Here is a 26,940-nt window from a genome sequence, read left to right as displayed (position 1 = left end):
CGGAGGAAGGCAGCGCCTAGGGGGCGCTACGCCCTGGGTACTGGCGGATGCAGTACGGTGTTGCGGTCCCCGATAGGACTTGCAGTCCGCGCCCCCACCTGGAAGGACGACGTCTCCCGCCCCAAGGGGAATCCCTCACTAAGGCCGTAACAGGGGCTTGTCACCACTCCACCCTTTTTTTTTTTTTTTTTTTTTGAGACGGAGTTCCGCTCTTCCCGCTCTGTCACCCAAGCTGGAGTGCAGTGGCGCTATCTCGGCTCACTGCAACCTCCGCCTCCCGGGTTCAAGTGATTCTTGTGCCTCAGCCTCCCAAGTAGGTGGGATTACAGGCGTCCGCCGTCATGTCTGGCGAATTTTTGTATTTTTGGTAGAGACGGGGTTTCGTCATGTTGGCCAGGCTGGTCTTGAACTCCTGAGTCACTACTCTTTAATGCCGCTGTCCCCCTCCTGTTCCTTCTGTGTCGGTCTCCGAACGCCCTGCTCAAGGCGCTACTCGGAATCGGAGGGGGGGAGAGCCGCGAGACCCAGAGAAAAAGAGGGCTGAAGAGCGCGTGAGACGTCAAGGTAAGCAGGCTGCTATGGAGCAGGAGCTGCTGGGCCAGCCTCGCGGAAGCTCCTGGGCGGGGAGGTGGGATGTGCAGGGGGCGTGGCTCCGCGGATAGAGCCCCCTCCTCTGCGCGCGCACCCTAGCCCCGCCCTGGCTTGCACGCACGCGCAGTCAGTGGGTCCCGCGTGCTTTCTCGCCAAAATGAGGTGGTTGCTTTTCCCAGCTTCAGCGAGGCGGCAACGAGGTTCTCGTAGCGCACGGGGCTGGCGCGGAAGGGAGCCAATGGGCCGTCTTAGACACCTGCCCCTGCTCCCGCCCAACGCCCTAAGACACCAGGTTCTATACACGGAGTCCAGGGCCGTTTTCTCCGTGTGTGTGTGTGTGTGTGTGTGCGTTTTATTTTTGAGACAGTCTCCTCTGTTACCCAGGCTGGAGTGCAGTGGCGCGATCTTGGCTCACTGCAGCCTCTGCCTCCCGGGTTCAAGCGATTCTCTTGCCTCAGCCTACTCTGTGGCTGAAATGACAGGCACGCATCACCATGCCTGGCTAATTTTTGTAGTAGGGACAGGGTTTCGCCATTTTGGCCAGACTGGTCTTGAACTTCTGACCTCAGGTGATCCGCCCGCCTCGGCCTCCCAAAGTGCTGGGATTACAGGCGTGAGCCACTGCGCCCGACCTTCTCATAGCTTTTGTTTCATGGCTTCTTCTGGCCTGGTGGAACTCAAGCGTTGCCTTTATGAAGGGCTGCATGGGGACCCCATAGAACCATAAAGAGCCGGCCATGCGTGCAAACCGCTGATGCAGGCCTCTGTCACAAAGGCCAGATTCCACGCACATCCCAGCACGGCCAGGCAGGACAATAGCATAATGGCTCAGAACATGTCTGGAGTCTGACTCTTGGTCCTGCCACATTCTGGCTGTGTGGTAGGGCATTTCCTCACCTGGAGGAAGAGGGGATGATAGTAGCTTTAAGTAGTGTTGCCACATTTTATTTAGCAAATAAAAATGGAGGACATCCAATTAAGTTTGGATGTCAGTTAAAAAAGAAAACAAGGGCCGGGCGCTGTGACTCCCGCCTGTGATCCCAGCTACTTGGGAGGCTGAGGCAGGAGAATTGTTTGAACTAGGGAGGCAGAGGTTGCAGTGAGCTGAGATTACACTATTGCACTCCAGCCTGGGCAACAAAAGTGAAACTCCATCTCCAAAAAATTAAAAGAAAAGAAAACAGATTTTTTTAAAGCATGTATCTCCCAAATATTGTTAACTGAAATTCAAATGTAACCGGGCATCAAGTTCAAATTTAACTGTATTTTATCTGGCAGCCCTGCTTTAAGGCATTGTTTGGAGACAATGCATGAACATTCCTAGAGCAGTGTCTGGTACATGTAAGCACACAATAAAGTTTATTTAGATAAAAAGGTCACACTCCCTGCCCTCCCTCACAATATATTAGTGTCTCTACTCATCCGGCTGTAGGATCTCAAATGGTCAGCCCTCAGAAAATCACTCTGTCATAAAAGGACAGTTTAAATCTCATCATCCCACCGCAATGTAGTGACCCCTTTCCACTATCACAAACGACCAGATTTCCCCTGCCTCCCAGCTTTTGGCACATTCATGTGGGGATTTTCATGCTGTTCATGTTGCTGCTTTCACTGGACATATGGGGGAGGGGCTGGGGGAGTCCGAGGCATTATGATGTTGGAGCCAGTGACACTCTTTCTAGGGGAAATTGTAGCTGGAGTCTGTCTCTTCTAGAACTAGGGGCATGTAATCCTCTGTGTGTGAGCCAGGAGGCAATGGAAGATTCAGTGGGGAAGCCTATGATGTTTGTATGATGTTAGTAACAGGTTTTCCCCATGGGGCGAATGTATATTGAGTGGTATTGGTCCCACTGAGCTCATTAAGACGTCTGCCATAGAGGAGATAAAACTTTGTTCAATCTGAGAAGTCCAGAGGAAAAAAAGTTGAAGGGGAGAACCTAGCTTTTTAAACGTAAGTCTATTTGCTCTAAAGTTTCTGTTCCATCTCTTATTCTCCCCTGATTTTAGCGCGCCTCTCACTTCTCTCATATGTAATAGCACTCTGCATTAATACTGCCTTTAAAAATTATAACGCATTTTTAATTTCATTATCTCACTTTCTTTTTTTTTTTTTTTTTTTTTTTCAGACAAAGTCTCACTGTTGCCCAGGCTGGAGTGCAGTGGCGCGATCTCGGCTCACAGCAACCTCCGCCTAGAAGGTTCAAGCGATTTTCCTGCCTCAGGCTCTCAAATAGCTGGGATTACAGGTGCGTGCTAATTTTTGTACTTATAGAAGAGATGGGGTTTCGCCATGTTGGCCAGGCTGGTCATGAACTCCTGACCTCAGGTGATCCATCCACCTTGGCCTCCAAAAGTGCTGGGATTACAGGCATGAGCCACCGCACCCAGCCTCACTTTCTTTTTCTAAACACTTTAGTAGGGAAAAAGAAAAGGGAATTTCTCTCTGAGGTCAAGAAGGGTTAAAGTGAAATATCTGACTCTCACCAAAAACTTAATGGAATGAAGTCTCAGTCTAAGATTTAGAAGTGTCAGGAAACCCCCATTTTCCCAGTTAGAGCTCCTAGTCGTAAATTACCAGAGGAAACTTTGGGAAGGCTCTGAGATTGTGGGATCTAACTCTTATTTCTCTTCACACATCAGCTTGCTATAGCAGCCCACTCTCTCTTTCCTGTACTTTCACTCTCCCTTCTTTTTTTTTTTTTGAGACAGAGTCTGGCTCTGTCGCCCAGGCTGGAGTGCGGTGGCCGGATCTCAGCTCACTGCAAGCTCCGCCTCCCAGGTTTACGCCATTCTCCTGCCTCCGCCTCCCAAGTAGCTGGGACTACAGGCGCCCGCCTCGTCGCCCGGCTAGTTTTTTGTATTCTTTAGTAGAGACGCGGTTTCACCGTATTAGCCAGGATGGTCTCGATCTCCTGACCTTGTGATCCGCCCGTCTCGGCCTCCCAAAGTGCTGGGATTACAGGCTTGAGCCACCGCGCCCGGCCCACTCTCCCTTCTTAGTGGCTTCTTCCCCTTGACTTTTAAATACATTTAATTTTCTCATTAAAAAAAAAAATCCTTCTTTGCAGGGGCCACTTGGTCTTCCCTTGCATGTACTTGAGAGTTGTATGCACGATTTTGGAAAATTTAAACTTTACTTATGGTAGGCTGGGTGTGGTGGCTCATGGCTGTAATCCCAGCACTTTGGGAGTCCGAGGCAGGCAGATCACCTGAGGTCGGGAGTTCCAGACCAGCCTGGCCAACATGGTGAAACCCTGTCTCTACTAAAAATACAAAAATTAGCCAGCCATGGTGGTGCACACCTGTAATCCCAGCTACTCAGGAAGCCGAGGCAGGAGAATTGCTTGAACCCAGGAGGCAGAGGTTGCAGTGAGCCAAGATTGTGCCATTGCACTCCAGCCTGGGTGACAGAGTGAGAATCCATCTAAAAAAAATAATAAAATGAATAAGCTTTACTTATGGTAGAAATTTAGTGAGATAAAAGAAGAAAAAGAGGTAATGACTCTTGCTAGGTGGAAAAGAAAGCGTTGGAATTGTTCAGCTAGGGATAGGAATCTCAAAGAAGGTCCTCCATTAGCACACTGGTGTCAGCCGGGAGCTGTTTGTCCTTGTCCCCCACAGGACAAGTACGGAAATTCAGAGTAAGCATTTAGGAACTTTTATAGCAGTTTTACAGAGTAATCTAATGTCTGTTGAACTTACTAATAAAAAATCAAGGTGGCTCACACCTATAATCCCAGCATTTTGGGAGGCTGAGGTGGTCGGATCACTTGAGGTCAAGAGTTTGAGACCAGTCTGGCCAACATGGTGAAACCCCGTCTCTACTAAAAATTCAAAAATTAGCCGATGTGATGGCACACCCCTATAGTCCCAGCTACTCTGGAGGCTGAGCCAGGAGAATCACTTGAACCTGGGAGGCAGGGGTTGCAGTGAGTCCAGATAGTGCCACCGCACTCCAGCCTGGGCAATGGAGCAAGACTCTATCTCAAAAAAAAAAAAAAAAAAGAAAAGAAAAGAAATGGGGTTCCAGTACCAGAGCAACTAGCAATCCTAAACCTAATGGGAAATGAAGGGGAGCTGGATATGGGTATTTACAGTGTGCCTTTCACAGAATACTTTTTTTTTTGTTTTTGAGATGATGTCTCACTATGTTGCTTAGGCTGTTCTCAAACTCCCAGACTCATGAGATCCTCCTGCCTCGGTTTCCCAAAGTGCTGGGATTACAGGTGTGAGCCACCACACCTGGCCTAGAATACTTCTTTTACCTAGCAGACATTCTGACTCTCAGTTGTCCCATGCACGACCAAGGGAAACTTTGTGCTGGAAACTTGTTTATACTGGCAGATGTCCTTGTGGCTCTTGTCTGACCCATGCCCCAGCTCTGGCACCGGGAGCCCAACGTTATGTTCCCTCTCACATCCTTGGGGAAATCCAGCCCGGGGCAGCCCCTAGTGTTTTAGATGGAAGGTGCAAATCCAACACACTACCACAACAGAAAATAGGTTCAAAGATTTTTTTACTTACAGATTCTGTGCAGGGAAGGTACAATGAGTCTAGAGGGCAGTCCTCTGTCACGAAACATGCAAGGCAGGAATGAAGAGTCAGGTGGCCAGAGAGAAAGAGAGAAGAAACTGGCAGTATATATAAGGGGACAGGGTGTGGATCACTTTGAGTTCACAGGCTTATTTATTTATTTATTTAGAGATGGAGTTTTGTTCTATCTGATCCCGGCCCACTGCAACCTCTGTCTCCGGGTTCAAGCAATTCTCCTGCCTTAGCCTCCCAAGTAGCTGAAACTACAGGCGTACACCAACACGCCTGGCTAATTTTTGTATTTTTAGTAGAGCCGGGGTTTCGCCATGTTGGCCAGGCTGGTCTCGAACTTCTGACCTCAAGTGATCCGCCCACCTTGGCCTCCCAAAGTGCTAGGATTACTGGCATGAGCCATTGTGCCTGGCCCATACGCAAATTCTTTTTGTAATATTTTATTTTATTTCATTTTATTTTATTTATTCTTTTGAGACAGAGTCTCACTTTGTCGCCCAGGCTGGAGCACAGTGGCACAATCTTGGCTCACTGTAACCTCTGCCTCCTGAGTTCAAGAGATTCTCCTGCCTCAGCTTCCCATGTAGCTGGTATTACAGGTGCCTGTCACCATACCCAGCTAATTTTTTGTATATTTAGTAGAGACAGGGTTTCACCATGTTGGCCAGGTTAGTCTCGAACTCCTGACCTCAAATGATCTACCCACCTTGGCCTCCCAACGTGCTGGGATTACAGGTGTGAGTCATTTCTCCCAGCCAACAAATTCTTTTAAAGGAAGCTGTGGAAAAGCAGGGAGCCCAGTCTTCTAGATGGGAGAGATGCCTCTAAGTTCTTATCTCTGGCCACCTTCCTGAGTCCTTTGGGTGTGCTATGGAACTGAAAACTGTGTCAAGGGTGACTGATTCCTGTTTCTTGTATGAGAAAGTTAAACTTATATTTAAAATTGATACCAAGACAACATTAAATTAAAATTGACTACACTGTTTTCCACAGCCACTGCACCATCTGACATCCCCATAAGCAATGTTGGAGGGTCCCAATTTCTCCATTTCCTTGCCAACATTTGTTATTTTCCATTAAAAAAATTAAAACCATCTTGGTAGATGTGAAGTATCTCATTGAGGTTTTGATTTGCATTTCCCTAATAACCAATGATGTTGAGCATGTTTTCATGTGGCTCTTAGCCATTTGTACACACACACACACACACACACACATATATATATCACTGCAACCTCCGCCTCCCAGGTTCAAGGGATTCTCCTGCCTCAGCCTCCTGAGTAGCTGGGAGTACAGGCACCACCACCACGCCTGGCTCATTTTTGTATTTTTAGTAGAGACAGGGTTTCGCCATGTTGACTAGGCTGATCTCGAACTCCTGACCTCAGGTGATCCGCCTGCCTTGGCCTCCTAAAGTGCTGGGATTACAGGCATGAGCCACCTCACCCAGCCTGTATATATCTTATTTGTAGTAATTTCTATTCAAATCCTTTGTCTAATTTTTAATTGGGTTATTTGCCTTTTTAGTTAGTTCAGTTGTAATAGTTCTTTATATATTCAGGATACTAGGCCCGTATTAGATACATGATTTGCAAATATTTTCTGTTATTCTGTGGGTTGTCTTTTCACTTTTTCTTTCTTTTTTTTTTTCTTTTTTTTAGCAAATCTTGGACCTGTATGAAATCTTTTAGTTTTTTTAATAGTGTCCTTTAGTGCACAAAAGTTTTTAATTTTGATGAAGTCCAGTATTTTTTTAGTTGCTTATGGTTTGTCATGTCTACAAAACTGTTGTCTAGTCCAAAGTGACAAAGACTTTTGGTTTTAGTTCTTATATTTAAGTATTTGATCTATTTTGTGCTAATTTTTTTTTTTTTTTTTTTTTTTTTTTTTTTTTTTTTTTTTTTTTTTTTTTGAGATGGAGTCTCACTCAGTCGCCCAGGCTGGAGTGCAGTGCCGTGATCTCGGCTCACTGCAAGCTCCGCCTCCCGGGTTCACGCCATTCTCCTGCCTCAGCCTCCCAAGTAGCTGGGACTACAGGCGCCCGCCGCCACGCCCGGCTAATTTTTTGCATTTTTAGTAGAGATGGGGTTTCACTGTGTTAGCCAGGATGGTCTCCATCTCCTGACCTCGTGATCCACCCGCCTCGGCCTCCCAAAGTGCTGGGATTACAGGCGTGAGCCACCGCGCCCGGCCTGTGCTAATTTTTTTAATGGTTTGAGGTAGAAGTCCAAATTCATTATGTTGCATGTAGATATTCAGTTGTCCCAGCAACATTTGTTGAAACTACATATTTTCTAAGTAATTCTTTCTATTTTTTTGTTTTGTTTTTTTGTTTGTTAGTTTTTTCATTTTGAGACTGAATCTTGTTCTGTCTCCCACGTTGGAGTGCAGTGGTCCCATCTCGGCTCACTGCAACCTCTTCCTCCTGGGTTCAGGCTGTTCTCCTGCGTCAGCCTCCCAAGTAGCTGAGATTACAGGCACACACCACCACGCCCAGCTAATTTTTGTATTTCTTAGTAGAGACAGGGTTTCTCCATGCTGGCCAGGCTGGTATCGAACTCCTGACCTCAACTGATCCTCTTGCTTTGGCCTCCCAAAGTGCTAGGATTACAGGTGTCAGCCACCACGCCTGGCCTCCTTCTCCCATTTTTAGCCTCTAGGTTCTTCACTGGGTTTTTCTCCCTTGTGTTCTTTCAACTTTTGTCCTTATGCTTGTGATACTTGATTTTTCTTCGATTTCTGCCTGCTCTCCATTTGTTCTTACCCTGTTCTTTCAGCATCTCTTCCCTGGATTTTTGTATTTTTGCTTTGTGGTCTTCCATCATAGAGGCAATTGCATCAAGATTTTTTTCATTCATGGCAAAATATTTGGTTATAATGTTTTTTGTTTTTGAGACAGTGCCTCAGTCTGTTGTCCAGGCTGGAGTGCAGTGGTGAGATCATAGCTCACTGCAGCCTCAACCTCCAAGGCTCAAGCAATCTTCCCACCTCAACCTCCTGAGTAGCTGAGACAACAGTAGTGTGCCACCATTCCTGGTGAATTTTTTATTTTTTGTAGAGATGGGGGTCTCGCTATGTTGCCCAGGCTGGTCTTGAACTCCTGGGCTCAAGCAATCTTCTCACCTCAGCCTCCTGAAGTGCTGAGATTACAAGCAAGAGCCACCACACCTGGCCTGCTTATAATTTTTATCTGATCCGTTGAGGCAGTTTTCCAGTGAAAGCTCTTCATATGTTAGTTTATTTTGTTACGCTTTCCTTCATAGTTCGTTTTGTAGTTTTGGGTTAATGTAGCTAGTCCCTTTTTTCTTGCAAAACATTGCCTAAGTTGGGTTTTCCTGCGTGAGTTTTTCTTGTTTAAGAGGTTCCTTCTGCCTCATGTATATCTTCTGTAGGAGACTGATCAACTCTGTCTCCTCCGTTTTTGCTTTCCAGTTTCTTACAGTGTAGTTGCAAACAAGAGGTATAGATCCTTACCTGATGGTGGACTCCTCACCTTTAGGAAATTTAATTTTCCAGGTGTTTTCTTTTTCTTTTCTTTCTTTTCTTTTTTTTTGAGATGAAGTCTTGCTCTGTCACCCAGGCTGGAGTGCAGTGGCACCATCTCGGCTCACTGCAACCTCCACCTACGGGGTTCAAGCAATTTTCCTGCCTCAGTCTCTCAAATATCTGGGACTACAGGCATATGCTGCCACACCCAGCTAATTTTTGTATTTTTAGTAGAGATGAAGTTTCACCATGTTGGCCAGGATGGTCTTGATCTCCTGACCTCATCATCCCTCGGCCTCCCAAAGTGCTGGGATTACAGGTGTGAGCCACCACAGGTGTTTTCTTATATCTGCTTCTGTTTATCTTTCTTTCTGCTCAAATTTCTTTCCATAGTTTCTTGTCTCCACTTCCTCCCTATAGTTGTTCCTCATTTGAGCTGCTTTTCCCAACTGTTACATGTAATTTGTTGTCTACAGATTACACTTATCCAGGTTTTGCTGAATGTTGAGCTTGCAACGATTTTTTTCATTCTCCTTATTGCTTTCAGATCATTTTAAGGAACAGAAACCCATGATGCTATAAAGTTTCTATGTCTTACATTTTAGATTTTTCTCTTATAAACAGCACGCACTTAATTCATTTAAATATTCAATTTGGTCTCTCTTTTATCTGATGAGTTTATATTTATTATGATAATGAAAGATGTTTCTATCCCCTCATTTCTATATATCATACCTCATTTTTCCTTCTTATTTCTAATATTGAATTGGTTAATGTTTTCTAATGTTTTCTTTATTTCATGCCCCTTTTCCTCAACTGGTAAAATCATGCATTCTATTTTTCTTTTTTCTTTCTTTCTCTCTCTTCTTTTTTTGAGATGGAATCTCGCTGTGTCACCCAGGCTGGAGTGCATTGGAGCGATCTCGGCTCACTGCAACCTCCACCTCCTGGGTTCAACACGATTCTCCTGACTCAACCTCCCGAGTAGCTGGGACTATAGGTGCATGCTACCACGCCTGGCTAAGTTTTGTATTTTTAGTAGAGATGGGGTTTCGCTCTGTTGGCCAGGCTGGTGTTGAACTCCTGACCTCAGGTGATCTGCCTACCTCGGCCTCCCAAAGTGCTGGGATTACAGGCATGAGCCACCTATTTTTACTTTTATTTTTATTTATGGTGGTTTCCTTAACATTTTTAATATACACATATAACAGAATGTTAAATGTGACTTTCTGTGTTCTGGGAGTTTTATTTGAGATCAGTAGGTGTTTGATAACATATGAAGAGCATGCTAAAAGATTGTGAATGATTATTATTATTTTTTGTGTGTGACTCTTAAATTATTTTCCTGTTGGGTACATAATTAAAATGATGATTTCTCAGGGGAGAATTGTTGATGTGCTCTGTGGTGTTTCTCCTTCCCTCTTGCTTTTCTCCCTTGTCAGTCCAAGTGAGGGACATGTCAGAGAATCATTTGGAGAACGCGATAGGTATCCCTGTGAATTTGGGGAATGCCTGGATAAAAGTTTAAAGATGTGTAAGCTTTCAGGAAGCTGGTCATGAGTCAGCTCTGTCTGCAGAAGTCTTTCTCTCCAAGGTTTGTTTTTGTCAAGCGTTCCACTGCTTCGTGGAAGGGTTTTAACTCCAACTCCCTATCATTGGCCTGAGGCCTGGGTCTTCTCTTTACCAGGGCAATACTATCCAAGCCACTAGCCATTATGGTCATTGATATTTATGGTCTTTATGGGCTCTGATAACTACATTTTCTCAGGACCAGAACAACAGCAGTCAGCACTTGTTGCTGTGGGTTACCCTCTACTTCCCTAGTTTCTGGCTCCTGAAGCTTAGGTACTTGTTATTTTATCCAGAATTTCCTGGATTTTGTAGCGTGAGGCTTTCAGGTTATTTTAGCCCGACATCTTGTCATAATTGGATATCTATATGAACTTGTTCAGTGTCTGCCTTCTATGCTAGACAGTAAACCCCATCCAGACAGATACTCGTTCTTCTTCCCTGCTTCATCTCCAGCTCTCAGCACAGTCTGGCACATAATGAGTAGGGAGGAAATATTTGTGGAAAGTGGGTGACTTTTACATATATGAGGACTTCAGTAGGAAAGAAGGATGATGGTTAATAAATATAATTGTGTCCACAAATATGAGATTCCTAATAAAGAGAGCTAAGGGAGGGCTAGGCCCCTGCATTATTTCAGCTAAGCTACAGCTGGCTCACCTAAACTCACCTAAAAACTTTACTTGATGTATTTTTTGTTCTGTTTCTAGACTATATAAAGCACCCACTTCACTCTATTCTTTTTCTTTTTTCTTTCATTTTGTTTTGTTTTGTTTTGTTTGTTTTTTGAGATGGAGTCTCGCTCTGTCGCCAGGCTGGAGTACAGTGGCGCAATCTTGGCTCACTGCAACCTCTGCCTCCCAGGTTCAAGCAATCCTTCTGCCTCAGCCTCCTGAGTAGCTGGGACTACAGGCGTGCACCATCATGACCAGCTAATTTTTTGTATTTTTAGTAGAGACAGGGTTTCACCGTGTTGGCCAGGGTGGTCTCGATCTCTTGACCTTAACCTCGTGATTTGCCTGCCTCAGTCTCCCAAAGTGCTGGGATTACAGGCATGAGCCACCGCACCCGCCTGCTTGCTTGCTTTCTCTTTCTTTTCTTTCTTCCTTCCTTCCTTCCTTCCTTCCTTCCTTCCTTCCTTCCTTCCTTCCTTCCCTTCCCTTTCCTTCCTTCCTTCCTTCCTTCCTTCCTTCCTTCCTTCCTTCCTTCCTTCCTTCCTTCCTTCCTTCCTTTCTTTCTCTTTCTTTTCGTTCTCTCTCTCTCTCAATTTCTTTCTTTCTTTCTGATGGAGTCTTGCTCTGTTGCCCAGGTTGGACTGCAGTGGCGCGATCTTGGCTCACTGACTCCACCTCCGGGGTTCAAGCGATTCTCCTGCCTCAGCCTCCCTAGTAGCTAGGATTACAGGCATGCACCACCGCACCTGGCTAATTTTTGTATTTTTAGTAGAGATGGGGTTTCACCATCTTGGCCAGGCTGGTCTTGAACTCCTGACCTTGTGATCCACCTGCCTCGGCCTCCCAAAGTGCTAGGATTACGGGCATGAGCCACCACGCTGGCTATTTTTTTTTTAGGACAGGGTCTCACTTTATCATCCAGGCTGGAGTGCGGTGCCATGACCACAACTCAGTGCAGCCTTGACCTCCCAGGCTCAAGCAATCCTCCTGCCTCAGCTACTCAAGTAGCTGGGGCTACAGGTACTTGCCACCACACCCAGATGATTTTTGAAAATTTTTTTAGAGACAAGGTCTCATTGTGTTGCCCAGCCTGGTCTCAAACTCCTTCCACTTCAGTCTCCCAAAATGTTAGGATTACAGGCATGAGTCATTGTGCCAGGCCACTCTATTCCCTTTTAAAAATGAAATTAAGGCCGAGCGTGGTGGCTGACACCTGTAATCCCAGCACTTTGGGAGGCTGAGGCAGGAGAACTGCTTGAGGGCAGGAGTTTGAGACCAGCTTGGGCAACATAGCAAGACCCCATCTCTACAGAAAATAAAACATTAGCTGAGCATGATGGCATGTGCCTGTAGTCCAAGCTACTTGGGAGGCTAAGGCAGAAGGATCCCTTGAACCCAGGAGCTGCAGGTTACAGTGAGCTTTGATTACTCCAGTGCATTCCAGCCTGAGTGTCAGAGCAAGACTTTCTAAGCAAACAAAATCAAATTTATTTAGGTATAATTTTCATGTAATAAAGTATATCATAATTTTTTTGATGAGTTTTGACCAATTTTTATACCCATGTAACCACTACCACAGTCAAGATATAGAACATTACGAGACTACAAAAATTTCCCTTTCACCCCTTCCCACTCAGTCCCCATAAATCTTGGCCCCACATAACCACTGATCTACTTTCTGCTCCCGTTGGCTAGATTACTCTTTTTTCTTTTTTTTTGAGATGGAGTCTCACTCTGTCACCCAGGCTGGAGTGCAGTGGCACGATTTTGGCTCACTGCAACCTCTTCCTCCTGGGTTCAAGCGATTCTCCTGCCTCATGAGTAGCTGGGACCACAGGCACATCCCATCATGCCTGGCTAATTTTTGTATTTTTAGTAGAGACGGGGTTTCACCATGTTGGCTAGGATGGTCTCGAACTCCTGACATTGTGATCCACCCACCTCGGCCCCCAAAAGTGCTGGGATTACAGGCATGAGCCACTGCGCCCAGCCTAGATGACTCTTTTCTAGAATTTCATATAGATGGAATCATACAATATGTTCTCTTTTGTGTCTGCCTTCTTGTACTCAGTATTAAATTTTTGAGTTTCATCTATGTTGTTGCAAGTACCAGTAGTTCATTCTCATGCCTATCTTTTTTAAAACAAAGGAGTTTCTCTCGTTTCTAAAGGAGCACTTCTTTTTTTTTTTCTTTTTCTTTTTTCTTTTTTTTTTTTTTTGAGATAGAGTCTCGCTCTGTCGCCAAGGCTGGAGTGCAGTGGTGCAATCTCGGCCCACTGCAACCTCCTCCTCCTGGGTTCAAGCGATTCTTCTGCCTCAGCCTCCCGAGTACCTGGGTTTACAGGCACGTGCCACCATGCCCAGCTAATTTTTGTGTTTTTAGTAGATACGGAGTTTCACCATGTTGGCCAGGCTTGTCTCAAATTCCTGGGCTCAAGCGATCCACCTGCCTTGGCCTCCCAAAGTGCTGGGATTACAGGCGTGGGCCACTACGCCTGGCCTCTAAAGGCGTGCTTCTCCAATTTATCTTGCTGCCCTTCCCTCTTTCCCAATTCCCTTAATTTCTGGTCTAACATCAGATGTTGTTGATTAAGAGACCTTTACCTTCCACAGGGTCTGTAATCCAAGATGTCTATAAAGAACTGGGATATCAATAGGAAATCATCTTCATCCAGACTTATTCCTGAGTGGAAGAACTTGAAGTTCCTCATAAATAAGATCCTGAAGAACATAAAGGTGATGTGTATGAGAGCTGTGCACATGGTGGACCTGGACTAATTATCCCTGCCAAGGCAGGCTAGGGCATGGGCAAGACATAGGCAACTTTGGAAAGGCCCTCCCACATCCCCCAATAACTTCCCCTGCTAAATTAAGATGATTGCATTAGGTAAGTTAGAACACTGTCTGCTGCAATAACAGAAAATGGATTTATATGGATTAAATGAGTAGGAGGCATCTTTGTCTTACATGTTGTCAAGGACCACATTCTTTTTCTTTCTTTTCCACCATTCTATTATGTTAGCTTATTACCCTAGGGTTACAAGATAGTTGTTGCACTTCTAGGTATCAGCCTCAAATTGCAAGTAGATAGAAGATGGAAGAGGGAAGCTCAGAGAGCCACAGGGCCGTGCCAGCCTGGGAGTACCATAATAGTATTCTATGTTGCCAGAGTTTCTGGGTCCATGATCACCCTAAACCAAATCAGAATTTTATTGGAATGGAAGGAGGGGGAACAGGAAGGAGAAGGGTTTGATGTAGAGTAGGTAGCAGTAATATCAGGCAGACACATTGCATTCGTTTAAGATTATCTTTTTTCCATAGCAAAGCATTGATATTGTTTAATGAGTGAATGAATTGTTTATATATAAAGGCTGGAAAGGAGAAAAGGAATGATGATTAACTAACGGAATAAGAGGTATGTAAATGAGCTTTCTGATTAAGAGAGATGAGGCGTTGGGAGTTCAGACACCAGGGTCCTTACACTCAACTCTGCTACTGCTACTGAATCAGCAATGACAGTGGTGCTGTAAGCTCTTAAGATCTGAAAATAAGAAATACAGGTAGGGCTGGGCATGGTGGCTCGCGCCTGTAATCCCAGGACTTTGGGAGGCCAAGGCAAGAGGATCACTTGAGCCCAGGAGTTGAAGAGTAGCCTGGGCAGCATAGCGAGACCCCATCTCTACAAAAATAAAATTATCCAAGTGTGGTGGTGTGTGACTATAGTCCCAGCTACTCAAGAGGCTAAGGTGGAAAGATTGCTTGAGCCCAGCATTTTGAAGTTACAGTGAGCTATGATCACACCATGGCACTCTAGTCAGGTCAACAGCAACAGAGCAAGACTCTGTCTCTAAAAAAAAAAAAAAAAAAAAAAATAGAGAAAGCGAGCAAGAGAGAAAGAAAAAAAAAAGTAATACAGAAAGAAGAGAGATTCTGAGTTGTAGATAGATATTGGCCTCAGTATAGTCTCAAATCCTTTGTGGATGCAGGAAGCAGGTATGATGGACATTATAAGTAAAGTTGTTTTAATACTTCAGTTGATTTAGTATTATACCTTCCAACTTAGGGGGTCAGAGCACAAATTCTGATGCAGCGAGCTTGGAGAGTTAGATCCACAGAGCATTGTTCAGGAGGCAGGTATAGTTCAAGCAGCTACTGAGAAGGGTGACCCCAAAAGTAAACTTCATGAACTCAAGTTTTGGCTGATCAGCATGAGGAGTTCATGTATGTATATTACAGACATCTGCTACATCACTGGAAGGTAGTATGTATTGTATATGTTCTACTGTGTAACCTATTAAAAGGTATGTAACTCCTTTGATAGGTACATACATATACACACATCCCACATGGCCAGAAGAGCTGACACACAGCTAACTCCATGTTATAAATAGCACACATTCCCCTTGGGTACACGTAAGAATAGTGACAGAATGCCGAGCACGGTGGCTCACACCTGTAAATCCAGCACTCTGGGAGGCTGAGGTGGGCAGATCACTTGAAGTCAGGAGTTCGAGACCAGCCTGACAAACATGGCAAAACCCTGTCTCTACTAAAAATATAAAAATTAGCTGGGCATGGTGGCGGGCGCCTGTAATCCCAACTACTTGGGAGGCTGAGGAAGGAGAATCACCTGAACCCAGGAGGCAGAAGTTGCAGTGAGCCAAGATTGTGCCACTGCAGTCCAACCTGGGCGACACAGCGTGACTCCATCTAAATAAATAAATAAACAAAGAATAGTGACAGAAGTGCATGCCACAAGGTCTGCCACACATGGTGGTCTTCTATTACATACTGTGAAGTATGAGTTTCCCAAAGGTGGTGTATTATGTGGGTGTGAATCTAACAAGAGTGGTCCTTTTGATGTAGGCTGGAACTTAAAAAAGTAGTTCCGGCTGGGCGCAGTGGCTCACGCCTGTAATCCCAGCACTTTGGAGGGCCGAGACAGGCGGATCACGAGGTCAGGAGATCGAGACCATCCTGGCTAACACGGTGAAACCCCGTCTCTACTGAAAATACAAAAAATTAGCTGGGCGTGGTGGCGGGAGCCTGTAGTCCCAGCTACTTGGGAGGCTGAAGCGGGAGAATGGCGTGAACCCGGAAGGCAGAGCTTGCAGTGAGCCGAGATGGTACCACTGCACTCCAGCCTGGGCATCAGAGCAAGACTCCCTCTCAAAAAAAAAAAAAAAAAAAAGTGGTTCCAACAGTGACATGTATACATATTTGCCATGGTTGGGTTCCTCTGTCATACTCATACAGAATTGTATTCCTTTCTTTGTAAGCACTTACTTGTTTTGTATACTCAGTTGTTAGTTATTTGTTTAATGTCTGTTTCCCCCCGGACTCATCTTCTTAAGAGTCAGAGCCATGCCTGACTTGCTTAGCACTGTACCTTCAACCTGTCAGCCTTTCTCAACTGTGGCTCTTCATTTGAACCACGGAACACAGAACATGATTTGAGGGGCTACTTTCTTATTTCTCTCAATGCCTTATAACTAGTAGCATTCTAGATGACTAGGAGAGAAATTAATTCATTATGTAGATTGGGTACTTTAGGACATAAGGGCTTACTTTTTTAAATGGAAACTTGGTTGAGAAAGCATAGAAGAGACCGATTGATACAGATGTATTTGAGGGATGACTCCTCAAATGCTGCTTTCCAGTAGTAAGGTAAATGTTGGTTAGCTCAAAAACAACAAATGACCACTCATCTCTCGGTAAATATTTATTTATTTATTAACTTATTGAGACAGGGTCTCGCTCTGTCACCTATGCTGGAGTGCAGTGGTACAATCATGGCTCACTGTGGCCTGACCTCTTGGGCTCAAGCAATCCTCCTGTCTTAGCCTTCTGAGTAGCTGGGACTACAGTCATGCACCACCATGCCCTGCTAATTTCTGTATTTTCTGTAGAGATGGGGCTTTGCTGTGTTGCCCAGGTTGGTCTTGAACTCCTGGGCTCAAGCTATCTGCTTGCCTTGGCCTCCCAAAGTGTTGAGATTACAGGTGCAAACCACCACACCTGGCCAGTAAATATTTCTTAAATGAATGAATGAGTGGGGACTCAGAACTCTTAACTCAGGTCATTCTTCTCTCTCAGACTGATGAAGAACCAAAGAATGATGTGGTTCTACTGAGTGACTGGCCTGAGACTCTATACCGGGAGTCTCACCATCGCCAGAACAAGCCTTTTGTCTGCTTCTACTACTCCATCAAGGTCAACTGTTTTGTCTCCTTAAACTGGATGGAACCTGGTGGAAAAATGCAGGTGAAGCCACCTCATTTCCGCCCTCTCCTTCTTAATCCAATTTACATGCATCACACCTGAACTGCCTTCATTTTAGAATGATGGTAGTGACTGTGAATTAGCTCATTTTAGTACTCATCTCCATATCCCAGTTTGACGGGATGCAGTGATCCTTCTTCACCTCATGTTATCAGGCCCACAGAATTCATATTCCCCATAAAGTACACTGAAGGTCAAGAAAAGGGCCTGGAACATGGTGCTTCTATCATATACCCAATTCCTAGTATAATAGTCCCCACGTATTCATGGGGCATACATTCCAAGCTCCCAGTGAACATCTGAAATTGCAGATAGTACCAAACCTGACTGCCATCAATTGGAACATGTTTCGGTTCATGTGGCTGACCTACAGATTTAATGCTTTTTCCATCATAACTAAGCCCTTTCATGCACTGTGGCCACAATGCGTGCCGTTGAGGTGCAACAGCAAAACTAGCATGAATTTCTCTTTCCTCCGTCACAATTTCACAGAAGATTCTTTTTTTTTTTTTTTTTTTGAGACAGAGTCTCACTCTGTTGTCCAGGCTGGAGTGCAGTGGCACGATCTCAGCTTATGGCAACCTCTGCCTCCCAGGTTCCAGTGATTCTCCTGTCTCAGCCTCCTGAGTAGCTGGGATTACAGGGGCGCACCACCATGCCTGGCTAATTTTTGTATTTTTAGTAGAGATGGGGTTTCACCATATTGTTCAGGCTGGTCTCGAACTCCTGACCTCGTGATACGCCCACCTTGGCCTCCCAAAGTGCTGAGATTACAGGCATGAGCCACTGCGCCCAGTCTGAAAAGATTCATTCTTTCTATAGATTGTAGCAACCTCAGCATACAATTGCTTCCCGTATTAAGTCAAGAACCTTCACCTTTTCACTTAAAGGAAGCATTTTATGGCTTCTCTGTGGCATATCTGAATTGCCAGTATCACTATTCTTGTGCTTTGGGACCATTATTAAATAAAATAAGGGTTACTTGAACACAGGCACAGCAATACTGTGACAGTTAATCTGATAACTGCGATGGCTACTAAGTGACTTAACAGGCAGATAGGGTATATAGTGTAGATAGACTGGACAGAGGGATAATTCAAGTCCCAGGCAGGATGGAATGGGACTGCCTGAGATTTCATCCTGCTACTCAGAACAGCATGCAATTTAAAACTTATGAATTGTTTCTTTCTGGAATTTTTCATTTAATATTTTTGGACTGCAGTTGACCACACAGGTAATTGAAACCACAGAAAGGGAAACCATGGGTAAGTGGGGGCTGCTGTACTAGGATATTCCTAAAGTCAAGCTCTCTAGTCTTTCCTTAGTCACACCAGAGGGAACAGGGATCTGAATATTCAGCCTTCCCTACCCCACACTTTGGGAAATGATCTGCCTCCACAGTCAGGCTTTCATCTCTCATCCTCTTCTAGGCAGTACTTTGGATACAGAAAAAGGGTACAGAAATGAAAGGAATGGTAGAGAAGATGAGGCTTCGCGTGATGGATCAGCTGCCGCCCATCCAAGCAATGGTCCACACAGGTTCCTACCACATGTTAATTGCTTACTGTGGTGACATGCGCCTGAGGCTTTTTGGAGATCACCATCAAGCGTTCAGATGTCTGGGTACAGTGCCCTGTCATTTCTCCACCAGCTGCCTCTTCTATGATCCAGCAACTGAGTTGCTGCTATGTGGTACCCTGGGGGCTGTGGTTACCTGGTTTATCTTACCAAATGGCAGGAGCATCGAGATGGCTCAAATAGTCCCTATGGCTAATCATGAGCTTGTACAGGGATTTTCCCTGAATGGCCCCCAGGGATCCCTGTTGGCTCTGTGTGAGGATACAGTGAGGGTCTTCATTCACCGGGGTCAGGGCCAGCTGGAAGAAGTGAAGAAGTTCACGCCTGTCGCCAGTGGCTCTTCCATCACTTGCTCCTTTACTTGTGTCTCTCAGGGCAATTTCTACGCTGGAAACAGGGCTGGAGAGATCCACGCTTGGGGTTTAGACCAGGGTAACTTCCTCCACAGCTTTCAAGCCCATTCCTCATCAGTGATATGTATCCATAGCCGGCCAGAGATCCACACCTTACTAACAGCAGGCAGTGAAGGCACAGTGAGGGAATGGAATCTCACTTATGGGAACTTGCTACGGCAGCTGAATGTTGACGAGGATCTTCAGAGACTGCAGTTTATTGATAATACCACTTTTTTCTGCCAGACCACCTACAGTTTTTCATTGCATCACCTGCCCTACTTTTATAGCCTCTTCAATGTCTGTGGTTCTGCTCCCCAGCAGGTGCAGCGGGTCTGCTGCGGCCATAACTGGACTCGGATTCTATGTGCCACTGAGGATGGTTTATTGCGCTTCTTATCTCCAGTAACAGGGGATCTCCTGGTTATCACCTGGCCTCTACTTGTTATGGATAAGGCTTTGGCTTGGGCCTATGACTCAGAGAGAGAGGAGCTCTTTGTGGCATTAGGCAGTTCAGAGGTGCTGGTGTTTGATGCAACACGCTCTCCTTGTACAGTCAAGTATCTTGTGTGCACTTCAGCAGACGGTAAGGATAGAGTAACATGCTTGGCTTATGGGAGGTCCCATCTGCAAAAAGGCCTAGGAGGATTGATGTTCTGTGGGCATGAGAGTGGCGTTGTGAGAATCCTTTCCCACTATAGTCGTGCCCGAATAGAGAAGACTGTTCACTCTGGGGCAGTATTGGCATTGTCCACCCTGGAAGGCCCTCAGGAAAATGCCTTGCTTTGTTCCTATGGCATGGATAACATCATACACTTGACAGAGGCCGTGCTTCAGGTGAACAAGGTAGTCCTTCAGCCTGTCAGCAAAATCCTCTGTGGATGCCCCCTAAAACATGTGATACTCTTGCCAGGTTCTGTGGGTGCCATCACTGAAAGCTACTGCTGGCGTCTCTGGCACTATGAAGGCTCTCTGACATCTTCAGAATCAAAACAGAGCTTTGTGTGGAGAGAGACAAAATGCCTGCATGCGTGTGACATCACTTCATTTGATGTCTGCCTTCCCCTGAAACTTTTTGTCACAGGTGGCATTGATGGCTCAGTCCGGATCTGGGACTTTCACGGTAGACTTGTAACCGAGTTCGACTCAGCCCTGCATTTTGGCCCACTCTGCTTTGCCAATAATCGAGGTGACCTGTTGTTGACTTTCAACCAGAGTATCTACATAGTATCTTGCTTAAAGCTTCTCCCTCCAGCTCAGCTGGTTCACCTGCGTATCCTAAAAAATGCAGATGAAATACAAGAAGTCCCTAAACCCTTCCTTCCTAGCTTCTTCTTTATGTTTGAAACAGTATTTGTACCCAGATTTGTCTACCTTGGAAGAGGGCGGCAGGAATTACAGGGGCTAGAGACCCTTGTCAACAAACGGTTCATTGCCTTCGACAATACTGTGCCTCATGTTGTAGAAGAAGAGAGAAGCGTGTCCCTTGTGATTCAAAAGACCAAATTTCCTTTTTTTGAGGCTAAGGATATTGATTTCTCTACTCTTGATTCCAAGGATAATCTTCCCCGACATGAGGTTCCTGCTCAGTTGCAGCTGGCTGGCTGGGATGGATTCAATGCCTACCAAATGCTACGGTGCTTCTTTGGTCAAGGGCGGCAATGGCCCTTTGCTCCTGATGGCTACATCCCTAACTCAGTGATCCGTGCCCGCCTTTGGCCTGAGGGTACCCCAGTCTTCCTATGCTGTGATCTGTATTCATCCTACCGAGTTAAGGACTGGGACTTATCATCTATGACGCTAGTAGAAGAGAAAATTTCAAAGAGTCAACAGAAGGATAAATCCAAGGAGCGAAAAGGAACCTCCCTTGATATGCTTGAAAGCATGGCAAACCAAAATTGGATGAGACGAAAATATAGTGGAAGGCTTATGGATGATTTAATAGAGGCCATTCTCAACCTCACAATTTACTGCTCTGTAGAGGAATACAAGAGATATTTTAGGGTACTTAAACGTATTTTTGCCACTTGCCAGATACCTTCAGAATTGGTTTCTAAGACTGCCCATCGCCTCCTGCAAGATACAACCCATTCCAATCCACATATCCGTGAGCTAGCCTGGGAGGTACTAGATAGGCTAGGCCTCATGAACCATCATTTTGCTATTCCACTGACTATGGGATTGATGGACAGTGATGAGAATGTGCGGGCTAAGGCCTTATACCTTATGGTAAGAGTCACAGGCATCCAAACCAAGACCAGGCTGGTACAACTGCTGAAGAAACAAGAAACTCTCCAGAAAATGCAGTAAGTTGGATGGTTCCTTCCATCTCCTATCCTCCAAAATTTGACTATGTCTTCCCATTTCTAAAATCCTTTTTAAATTCTATTCTTGCCAGACACGGTGGCTCATGCCTGTAATCCCAGCACTTTGGGAGTCCAAGGCAGGCAGATCACCCAAGGTCAGGAGTTCAAGACCAGCCTGGTCAGCATGGTGAAACCCTGTCTTTATTAAAAATACAAATATTAGTCAGGTGTGGTGGTGCATGCCTGTAGTCCCAGCTACTCAGGAGGCTGAAGCACAAGAATCGCTTGAACCTGGGAGGCAGATGTTGTGGTGAGCTGAGATGGTGCCACTGCACGCTAATCTGGGCAACAGAGTGAGACTCAGTCTCAAAAAATAAATAAATAAATAAATAAATAAATAAATAAATTCCCACTTTGTTCTTTGTTTCAATTTGCTCTTTTACTCAGCACCTACCCCTTTCCTTCTGACCACTGACTAGCCTGTCTTTCCATCATTTCTTCAATTTCTCAAGATTCCTCAAGACTCATGTCCACAAATCTCCCAGCCAAAGAAGCATCATGTGTCCCACTGACTACAGGCATACCTTAGAGATATTGTAGGTTTGGTTCCAGACCACTGCAATAAAGTGAATACTGCAGTAAAGCAAGTTACATGGATTTTTTGGTTTCCCAGTGCATATAAGTTATATTTACCCTAGACTGTAGTCTATTAAGTGTGCAGTAGCATTATATCTAAAAAAATCAATGCACAGGCCGGGCGCGGTGGCTCACACTTGTAATCCCAGCACTTTGGGAGGCCAAGGCGGGCATATCACCTGAGGTCAGGAGTTCCAGACCAGCCTGGCCAACATGGTGAAACCCCATCTCTACCAAGAATACAAAAATTAGCTGGGCGTGGTGCTGGGCGCCTGTAATCCCAGCCACTCAGGAGGCTGAGGCAGGAGAATCACTTGAACCCGGGAGGCGGAGGCTGCAGTGAGCCGAGATCACAGCACTGCACTCCAGCCTGGGCAACAAGAGCGAAATTTCATCTTAAAAAAAAAATCAATGCACATACCTTAATTAAAAATACTTTATTGCTAAAAATTGCTAATGATCATCTGAGCCTTCAGCGAGTTGTCATGTTTTTTGTTGGTGAATGGTCTTGCCTTGATATTGATGGCTGCTGACTGGTGGGTGCTAAAGGTTGAGGTGGGTATGACATTTTATTAAAATAAAACAAAGAAGTTTGCTGCATCAGTTGACTCTCCCTTTCATGAAAGATGTCTCTGTAGCATGTGGTGCTGTTGGATAGCATTTTACTCAAATAGAACTTCTTTTAAAACTAGAGTCAGTCTTCTCAAACCTTGCCACTGCTGTATCAACTAAATTAACATAATATTTTAATGTCCTTGTCTTTTCAGCAATGTTCAAAGCATCTTCACCAGGAGTAGATTCTTCATCCATTCCAGTTTGATTGCAAGGTTGCAGCAATTCAGTCACCTCATCAGGCTCCACTTCTAATTCTATTTCTCTTGCTATTTCCACTACAAGTAACTGCAGCAGTTACTTCCTCCACCGAAGTCTTGAACCTCTGAAAGTCATCCATGAGGGTTGGAATTAACTTCTTCCAAACTTCTGTTCATGTTGATACCTGACTTCTTCCCATGAATCACAGCTATTCTTAATTGCATCTAGAACGTTGAATCTTTTCCACAAGGTTTTCAGTTTACTTTCCCTAGATCCACGAGAAGAACTGCTACCTATGGTGGCTATTGCCATACAAAATGTTTCTTAAATAAGACTTGAAAGTCAAAATTAATCCTTGATTCATTGGCTGCAGAATGGATGTTGTGTTAATAGGCATGAAAAACTACGTTAATCTCCTTATACATCCCCATCACACGTCTTGGGTGATGAGGCACATTGTCAGTGAGCAGTAATATTTTGAAAATGATCTATCTTTCTCAGCAGTGGGTCTCAAAATCTTCAGTAAACTATGCTATAAAGGGATGTGCTGTCCTCTAGGCTTTGTTGTTCTATTTATAGAGCATGAGCAGAGTATATTTAGCACCATTCTTTCGGATCCTAGGACTCTCAGAATGGCAAATACACATGGGCTTTCACTTAAAGTCACCAGCTGCATTAGCCTCTAACAGGACATGGCATGTCCTTTGAAGCTTTGAAGCCAGCCACTGACTCCTCTCTAGCCATGAAAGTCCTAGACGGCATCTTCTTTGAATAGAAGGCTGTTTTGTCTACAATGAAAATCTGTTATTTAATGCAGTCACCCTCATCAGTTACTTTAGCTAGGTCTTCTGGATCACATGTTGGAGGTTCTCCATCAGCACTTGCTGCTTCACCTTGCACTTTTACATTCTGGAGACAGCTTCTTTCCTTCAACCTCATGAATTATTCTCTACTAGCTTCAAACTTTTCTTCCACAGCTTCCTCAGCTCTCAGTCTCCATAGAATTGAAGAGTGTTAGGGCCTTGCTCTGGATTAGGTTTAGGCTTAACAGAACGTTGTGGCTGGTTTGATCTATCCAGACCACAAAAACATTCTCCACATCAGCAATAAAACTGTTTCACTTTCTTATCATTGTGTGTTCACTGTAGTACTTTTAATTTGCTTCGAGAACATTTCCTTTGCATTTGCAACTCGGCCTACTGTTTGGCACAGGAGGCCTTGCTTCCTGTCTGTCTTGACTTTCAACATGCTTTCCTCACTAAGTTTAATCATTTTTAGCTTTTGATTTAAAGTGACACACATGTGACTCTTCCCTTCACTCGAACACTTAGAGGACATTGTAGAGCTATTAACTGGCCTAAGTTCAATATTGTTGTGTCCCAGGGAATAGCGAGGTCTGAGGAGAAGAGATGGAGGAATGGCTGGTTAATAGAGCAGTCAGAATACATACAACATTTATTGATTAAGTTCACCATCTTACATGGGTGCGGCTCATGGTGCTTTGAAACAAGTAAAATAGTCACTTCGAAGATCACTGATAACATATCACCAAAATGGATACAATAATAATGATGAAAAAGTTTGAAATACTGTCAAAATTAGCAAACTGTGACAGAGACAAGAGGCGAGCACACGCTGTTGGAAAAATGATGCTGACAGGCTTGCTCTAGGCAGGGTTGCCACAGACCTTCCATTTGTAAAAAACACAGTGTCTGTGAAGCACAGTAAAACAAAGCACAAGAGAACGAGTTATGTGGCACTACTTTCCTTGCATCCTTCAGTCTTTTTTTTTTTTTTTAGACGGAATCTCACTCTGTCACCTAGGCTGGAGTGCAGTGATGTTATCTTGGCTCACTGCAGCCTTCGCCTCCCGGGTTCCAGGAATTCTCCTGCCTCAGCCTCCTGAGTAGCTGGGATTACAGGCACCCACCACCATGCCCAGCTAATTTTTATATTTTTAGTAGAGATGAGGTTTCGCCATATTAGCCAGGCTGGTCTTGAACTCTTGACCTCAAGTGGTGCACCCACCTTGGCCTCCCAAAGTGCTGGGATTACAGGCATGAGCTACTGTGTCCAGCCACATTCTTTCTTCTTTAACCAGACTTTACTTCAGCGTGTTCTAAATTACTACTTTATCCCTCTCTTCCATTGTAACTTCTTGTTTTTTTGAATTTTGTTCTATCACTAGCTTAGTACTGTCCTTCTTTTCCCTTGACTTACATAGGCAAGAAATTATTGGAGAAATCACTCTGGGACAACTGCTGAATATTCAAGCTGAAGATATACAGTCCCTGCTTATTCATGTGGAGCAGCAGCTAAATGAAAACTTGACCTTGTTACAAAGAGAAAAGTCATTTACTTTTTCTTTTGATATACCATGGTCTGAAGAACTTAAAGTCTTTTCTAAAGACATGCTCGTACCTTTGTCAGAACCTGTAAAGATCACCAAACCAAAGAAAAGAAAGAGACATTTTCAAGAAAGAAGCAGAAAGCTTAGTATGTATGGGGTGATGTATGGAACATGTTTGGGGCCAACCTCAGGGCCCCAAAATGCAGGGTGAATAAGGCCAAGGTATATGAAAGGATACTAGTGAGAATGGAGTTCAGTGGGAGAATCTTATTCACAGAAAGTGACCTTCCTGAGAAAGATCTATCCCACAGCAAGTACCAAGCTCTTATTTCATTAGAATATGGATGGTGGGATGAAACCGTGCATTTCCATATCATAAAGCCTCAGTCCCCCTGCTTTGTCTTTCTTATGGTAGCTCACTGAATTAGATTTTACAAAGGATCTTACTCAATACCTCTGTGTTTCTGTTAACTGTTTTCCTCCCAATATCTCTGCAGTTAAAAAGGACCTGAGAGTTGCCAGGAAGCACAGAAAGACAAAGTTGGGAAAGTCTAGTTCCATGTTGATGCCTTCAGAAGATGCAGGTGAACAAAGAGAGGCCAGGAAATCAGAGCAAGTTGAAACCCAACATGTTACCTTAGAGCCAGAGCTACCACTGAGTTCTTTAAGCACAGTCAAATCCCAGGATTATGCTGAAACAGAGAAGGAGGTCATTTTACAAGTTATAGAGGCCATGGAGGCCACAGAAGCCCTGGAGGCCACAGACACCATGGAAGCCATAGATCAAGGTAGCATGAAAGATTATGGAGACGTGATCTCTAAGCTGGAAAGAAAAGAACACATTAAAAGGCTTTGGAAAAAGGCAATGAGAAAAACCCACAGAATAGCAGATGTGCAGTGGAAAGAGAAACAAGATTTGAAGGATATTTCAGAGGTGACTACAGAAGAACCTAAGGAAGATGTCATAAAAATTGGTGAGCAAGAAGAAGGTAAATGGAAGAAAAGTGAAAAGAAGACCCGGGGTTTGGCTGGGACCCCTGGACATGCAGGTAGACCAGACACCAGATCTTGGAGGGATGACATTTGCTCTCTTGTCACTTCAAGGATAGCAAGTTCCCATCCAGGAATGTTAAGGGATCTGGGCAAAGAATTGGTAGGCCTGGCTGGGGTAATACTTGCTGACCGACAGCCCAGCTGGAATCTCTTCCAAGAGATATGCCCCCTTTTAAAGGATTCAAGCTCAGTCTCATTAGAATTAGATGACAGAATATTGGAAGAAACACCCACCATAACAAAACAAGTCATTAAAGGGGGCGTCAAGGACAAAAGGACAGGAGTATTGACAGAACAAGAGGATAAAAAAGCATTAAAGGAAGATGAGAAGTTTTCTCAAGAAGAAAAGAAAAAGAAAGCTGTTTTCCCAGCAGATCGCTTAGTCTTAGAGAAAAGGAAATTTAAAAGAAAAATGGGGAAACTGGCCAAGCAAGAAAGGAAAATAGCTAAGGAAGAAAGGAAACCGACAAAGCCAGAGGAAAAAATGCAGAGAAAGGAGAAACCAACCAAAGATAAAAAGAAACTGACCCATCCAGAAGAAAAAATGGCCAAGGAAGAAGAAATACTTGCTTCCCCACAAAAGGAATTAATTATGGAAGATCAGAAGTTAGTCCTAGAGGAAAAAAGACTAACTGGAAAAAGGGGACAACTACTAGGGAAAGGAA

General features: G+C 44.6%; 1 long non-coding RNA gene across 1 annotated transcript; it reads left to right on the top strand.

Annotated features, from left to right (window-relative positions):
• Nucleotides 1-790: 790 nt before the first annotated feature.
• Nucleotides 791-26,357, top strand: LOC115892219. The gene is made up of 6 exons (XR_004052106.1): nt 791-883; nt 1,870-1,932; nt 13,479-13,601; nt 16,962-17,129; nt 25,097-25,368; nt 25,720-26,357. It is a non-coding gene; the product is annotated as an uncharacterized LOC115892219 (long non-coding RNA).
• Nucleotides 26,358-26,940: the final 583 nt, after the last annotated feature.

Source organism: Rhinopithecus roxellana, chromosome 12 (genome assembly GCF_007565055.1).
Source record: "Rhinopithecus roxellana isolate Shanxi Qingling chromosome 12, ASM756505v1, whole genome shotgun sequence".
Lineage (NCBI taxonomy): Eukaryota > Metazoa > Chordata > Mammalia > Primates > Cercopithecidae > Rhinopithecus > Rhinopithecus roxellana.
Note: the sequence above shows the minus strand (reverse complement) of the source record. Positions and strands in the feature narration are given on the sequence as shown.